General features: G+C 52.1%; 1 pseudogene across 1 annotated transcript; it reads left to right on the top strand.

Moving 5' to 3' along the window:
- The first annotated feature begins 694 nt into the window (after positions 1–694).
- LOC309815590 (serine/threonine-protein phosphatase 1 regulatory subunit 10-like) lies at positions 695–4,719 on the top strand (annotated as a pseudogene). Its single transcript has one exon. The product of its transcript is annotated as a serine/threonine-protein phosphatase 1 regulatory subunit 10-like (transcript).
- Positions 4,720–6,446: the final 1,727 nt, after the last annotated feature.

Raw genomic sequence — 6,446 nt, 5'->3', positions numbered from 1 at the left:
TAGGGAGGGGCCAGTTTCAACTCCGTCACAATCGAATTCGGCCACACAATTGCGTGTTTGCTGAACCAGCCACTACGACTCTTAGATCCCACTCTTACAGTTTGTACTTGAAGCAGTTTTGAAGTCGAGTTTGACCGCGATCCTCTCTCACTGCGCAGGCACCGGTCCGATTCTACCAACCGTTGGTGAGAAATGATCTCGACGGCGGAAGTGGTGGAAGCAGAGGAAAGGGAGGTGCTAGGCCGCTAGGTCAAGCGCACGCGTTCGGAGGCCAGGAAGGAGGCGGAAGAGGGTGCCCGGGGGAAGAGGCTGAGCGAAGGGTTTGAATTTTCTCGGAGAAAGACGGGCCGGCCACGAGGAGAAAAGAAACAAGCCGCAGCAACATCTAAGCCCTTGAAAGCATCCCGAGAGAGGGGGGAAGGGAAAACAGCAGCCACCAGCGCAACCACTTGTGTCTTCCGGCCCTTCCCACCTCTCTTGCCCACCCCCACCAGCCCACGCTGCCTGGGACTTGAAATCTGTGGCCGAAGGACCGTCACCACATAACTTTAAGAATAATCAACCACCCTCCCTTCCCAAACCCACCCAAATTCACTCATCCAGCGTTTCCTTTTTTTAATCCACTCAGAACTTTTTTTCTAAGACCCCCACCCCCTACATGGAGTTGGGTGGGGGGGGGGAAATGAATACTGAGTTGGCCTTTATTTTTTTTAAGGAGAATTTTTGATCCAATGAGGCCCCCCAAATAATTGAGTTTTGGGTCCTCGTTGGTTGTTTTATTTTTTTTCTCCAAAATTTTAACCCCCTCTCCCCGTGAGCCCGAGGTGGATAAAAACCTCGATCATGGGTTCGGGTCCCATAGACCCCAAAGAGCTTCTCAAGGGCCTGGATAGCTTCCTTAACCGAGATGGGGAAGTCAAGAGTGTGGATGGGATTTCGAAGATCTTCAGTCTGATGAAGGCAGCACGAAAGATGGTGAGCCGATGCACTTACTTGAACATTCTCCTGCAGACCCGTTCACCAGAAATATTGGTCAAGTTTATTGATGGTGGTGGTTACAAGCTTCTTAACAATTGGCTGACATATTCAAAGACAACCAACAACATTCCCCTCCTGCAGCAAATTCTCCTGACCCTGCAGCACCTACCACTCACTGTTGACCATCTCAAGCAGAACAACACAGCCAAACTGGTGAAGCAGCTGAGCAAGTCAAGTGAGAATGAAGAGCTCCGGAAACTGGCCTCAGTCCTTGTCAGCGACTGGATGGCAGTGATCCGCTCCCAGAGCAGTACCCGGCCTGCTGAGAAAGCTAAGAAGAAACGGAAAGAAGAGGGAAAGAGTCGAACCACCCCTCGTGAGCGACCGTTGACTGAGGTGAAGGCTGAGACTCGGGCCGAGGAGGCCCCGGAGAAGAAGAGGGAGAAGCCCAAGTCCCTCCGAACCACGGCGCCCAGTCACGCCAAGTTCCGCTCTACCGGACTAGAGCTGGAGACCCCGTCTTTGGGGCCTGTGAAGAAGAATGCCAGTGCAGTGGTGGTTTCTGACAAGTACAACCTTAAACCCATCCCCCTCAAGCGTCAGAGTTCCACAGCTGCCGCAGGAGTTGCTGTGCCCCGTGCAGAGAAGAAATACAAGCCACTCAACACAACACCCAATGCCACCAAAGAGATCAAAGTGAAGATCATCCCGCCACAGCCTGTGGAGGGCCTGGGCTTTCTGTATGCGCTCAATTCAGCCCCTGTTCCAGGCATCAAAATTAAGAAGAAGAAGGAGGTGCTGTCAGCCACAGCTGCCAAGCCAAGCCCATTTGAAGGGAAAACGAGCACAGAACCGAGCACAGCCAAACCTTCTTCCCCAGAGCCAGCACCTCCTTCTGAGGCTATGGACACAGAACGTCCAGGGACCCCAGTTCCCCCTGTTGAAGTCCCAGAGCTCATGGATACTGCCTCTTTGGAGCCAGGAGCTCTGGATGCAAAGCCAGTGGAGAGTCCCGGATATCCTAGCCAGCTGACCCGGAAAGGCAGGAAGAGGAAAGCTGTGACCTGGCCTGAGGAGGGCAAACTGGGCGAGCATTTCTATTTTGAACTGGATGCAACTGAACGAGTGAATGTGAATAAGATCAAGGACTTTGGCGAGGCAGCTAAGCGAGAGATACTGTCAGACCGACGCGAGTTTGAGACGGCCCGGCGTCTGAGCCACGACAACATGGAGGAGAAGGTGCCCTGGGTGTGCCCCCGGCCCCTGGTGCTGCCCTCGCCTCTTGTCACCCCTGGAAGCAACAGCCAGGAGCGGTACATCCAGGCTGAGCGGGAGAAGGGGATCCTTCAGGAGCTCTTCCTGAGCAAGGAAAGTCCTCACGAGCCTGATCCTGAGCCCTATGAGCCTATGCCCCCCAAACTCATCCCCCTAGATGAGGAATGTTCCATGGATGAGACCCCATATGTTGAGACCCTGGAGCCTGGGGGAACCGGCGGCTCACCCGATGGGGCGGGCGGTCCCAAGTTGCCTCCTGTTCTGGCCAATCTTATGAGAAGCATGGGTGCCGGGAAGAGCCCCCAGGGTCCTGGAGGAGGAGGCATCAATGTGCAGGAGATCCTCACCTTCATCATGGGTAGCCCTAACAGTCATCCCTCAGAGGAACTGCTGAAGCAACCAGACTATTCAGACAAGATCAAGGAGATGCCGGTGCCTCATGGACTCTTAGGCCCTGGTCCCATAGCCAATGGTTTCCCACCGGGAGGCCCTGGGGGCCCCAAGGGCATGCAGCACTTCCCCCCTGGGCCTGGCGGACCTATGCCAGGTCCCCATGGGGGCCCTGGGGGTCCTGGTGGGCCAGTGGGTCCACATCTCCTGGGTCCCCCACCCCCTCCCTGGGGGGGTGATCCCTTCTGGGATGGCCCAGGTGACCCCATGTGGGGTGGCCCAATGCGTGGGGGACGAGGTCCGGTGCCATACCATAGAGGCCGTGGTGGCCGAGGCGGGAGTGGACCACCTCCTCCTCCATTCCGAGGGGCCAGAGGAGGTCGCTCTGGAGGAGGACCTCCAAATGGACGAGGGGGCCCTGGTGGGGGCATGGTCGGAGGTGGCGGGCATCGTCCCCATGAAGGCCCTGGTGGCGGCATGAGCAGCGGCAGCGGACATCGTCCCCATGAAGGCCCTGGCAGTGGCATGGGCGGTGGGCATCGCCCCCACGAAGGCCCTGGTGGCGGTGGCATGGGTGGTGGCAGTGGCCATCGTCCTCATGAAGGCCCTGGTGGAGGAATGGGTGCTGGTGGTGGACATTGGCCCCATGAAGGCCCTGGACATGGGGGGCCCCATGGCCACTGGCCTCATGATGGCCCTGGTCACCGAGGCCACGACCACCGAGGGCCACCCCCTCATGAGCACCGTGGCCATGATGGCGCTGGGCATGGCGGAGGGGGCCACCGAGGGCATGATGGAGGCCACAGCCATGGAGGAGACATGTCAAATCGCCCTGTTTGTCGACATTTCATGAAGAGGGTAACTGCCGCTATGAGAACAACTGTGCCTTCTACCACCCGGGTGTCCATGGGCCCCCCCTGCCCTAGGGACCACCTGCCCGCCCTGCCCACACTCCTGTGAACTGCAGCCTTGCTCCTTCCACCCTTTTATGGCTTCTGTGAGGCCCATTTTCCCCTTTCCCCAGCTGATGAGGAGCCGGCCCCCTCAGTGCCCACCTGCCTGGGTTCCTGGAGGTTTTCTGATCACTGGTGTGCATTGATGTACATATTTTCCTCCAGTATGGGGAGGAGAGAGACTGGACACATTCTGTACCCTGGACTGCTGAAGAGGAGACCCGGTTGGCTTCACTTTTTGAGGAGATTTGCCCTTTATGCCAAGCGCCTCTCCGGTATTACCCTTTATGCCTGAGAACCTAAATGAAGCTGGTTATCCTGGAGAACACCTCTACTCTCCTCTTGTGGGTCCTCCACATGCACACAGAACTCTGACACGGGATCAGCTGCACTTATGAAATCATCCCCGCCAAATTCATGCTTCCTCATGGGGTGGGGAGATGGTAAAAGGGGTATTGTGTATCCCACTGCACTGACAGGACTCAATCAGGCTGGATTTGAGTTCTGGAATACATCATCCCCACTCCTCCCCTGACACAGGCTTTACATTGAGTCCTTTCTCAAGTAAGACGTTGCAATCTTCCGTGAACACCCAGGTTTGCATCATGGGTATGCTAGGTTCAATGATGGCAAATTCACATCGGCATCCGGTGAAAAGTTTTAGCTGGCATAGGTGAGGCCACTGGTGGTGGTCCACCCTTGCCTGCAGCTCATTCTGGAAATTAAAACACTTCAGTGAGACCAGCTTTTCAACTGAAGCCCGGTGTGCTGGGCATGCCAGTCACACTACATGCACTGCCTCTGGGAGTTAGCGCGCTCCTGGCCCCCATCTGGAACCTTGTGGGTGTGAGGCCTCCAGCTCCCTTGACCTGTCAGCCACCTCTGAATCCCCACCAGGTGCCTTCCTGGGTGGATTCGATAAGATGACCTGCGCTCTCCCAGCCCTCTCCTTCACCTGTCTCAGCATCGGTTGTTTTCTATGAAAACAGTGGATTGGTTGGGTTTTGTGCAGGGTCTTGGGTTAGAGCCACAATGGATTTGAGGATGAGTATTTTCTTTTTTCTTTTGGTTTTGTATATTTTGTACATTAATAAGAAACAGTGGAAAGAGAAGTATTTAAAAAAAACAAGAGGAGCCACCTCAATGAGAAGCCCACGTACCACAACTAACAGTAGTCCTCACTCGCTGCAACTAGAAAAAGCCCACGCACAGCAACAAAGACCCAACGCAGCCAAAAATAAATTAATCAGTTTTTTAAAAAATGGAGAGAAGCCAGAGTGAAAATAGTTATTGTTCGGGGGGGGGGGATAAAAAATTGTGGATTATTTTCTCTCTTTCCCAAACTTTCTGCAATACTCTTTTGCCCTTACAACAAAAATAATACAAGAAATAAGGAAACAAATCGATGTTTAAAAGAGCCCAAGCCATCTGCCCTTTTTTTTTTTTTTTTTTTTGCGGTACGTGGGCCTCTCACTGTTGTGGCCTCTCCCGTTACGGAGCACAGGCTCCGGACGCGCAGGCTCAGCGGCCATGGCTCATGGGCCCAGCCGCTCCACGGCATGTGGGATCTTCCCGGACCTGGGCGCGAACCCGTGTCCCCTGCATCGGCACGTGGACTCTCAACCACTGCGCCACCAGGGAAGCCCCCATCTGCCCTTTGAGAGGTCCTGGAAGCAATGACAGACTAGAAGCAATAAGCATACCAAAAGCCTACATCTTGGCTTCTAACTAAAATTTTCCAAGAAAAGGAATCATGGCTCCTTAGAGAAAAGACTGATTCCAGGGTTGGACAGAGAAAGAACAAATGAGCCCGAAATATCTTGCACCAGAAGGTAAGATGGTGTTCAGTGAATGATGAAGACATATCAAAAGGACACTGAAGCCACCTGAAGGGGTTCCCACTGGACAAGTCTGGGAAATGGAACATCAAAGTAAATAATGATACTAATGGATTATAGCTCATTGAATACAACAAAAACCCATGAGGAGTCCATACTATTAGATCTTAAAAAATCAGGAAAAGATGGACTTTTAAATAAATTCAACAGTCATATGGAATCACCACTACCAAGATAAATTCCAGATATATCCAAGATCTAAAATTTAAAAATTGAACCTGAGGGTGATGTCAGCAAAATGAAAGAATAGGCAGCTCCAAGCTCCTGTCCCCACAGAAACATTGAAAAACAAGCAGAAACTATTAGAACCAAGTTAGAACTCTGGAAAGTAGTCAAAGGTTTACAACTATCAAGCAAATGATGAATCAAGAAAAATACAACTCAAAAACAGCAGGGAAAACAAACCAATTCAAAACTGGGCAAAGGATGTGAACAGACATTTCTCCAAAGAAGAAATATGAGTAGACAATAAGCACATGAAAAAGATGCTCAACATCACTAGTCCCAATGAGATACCACTTTATACACATCAGAATAGCTATTATTTAAAAAAAAACAAAAATAATAAGTGTTGACAGGGATGTGGAGAAATTAGAACACCAGAATATTGCTGGTGGAAATGTAAAACAGTACAGCTGCTGTAGAAAAGGATTTGGTGGTTGAGGCATTACTCACAATAGCCAAGAGGTGGAAATAATCCAGATGTCCATCAACAGATGAATGTCTGAACAAAATGTGGTATATACGTACAACGGAATATTAATTAGCCGTAAAAAGGAATGAGGGCTTCCCTGGTGGCACAGTGGTTGAGAGTCCGCCTGCCAATGCAGGGGACACGGGGTCGTGCCCCGGTCCGGGAGAAGCCACAACAGTGAGAGGCCCGCGTACCACAAAAAAAAAAAAAAAAAGAAAGAAAGGAATGAAGTTTTGATACATTAAGGGACTGGGAGAA

Source organism: Mesoplodon mirus (genome assembly GCF_964341445.2).
Source record: "Mesoplodon mirus genome assembly, chromosome: 14".
In the NCBI taxonomy this organism is placed as follows: domain Eukaryota; kingdom Metazoa; phylum Chordata; class Mammalia; order Artiodactyla; family Ziphiidae; genus Mesoplodon; species Mesoplodon mirus.
This window is presented reverse-complemented; position numbering and strand designations above follow the sequence as displayed.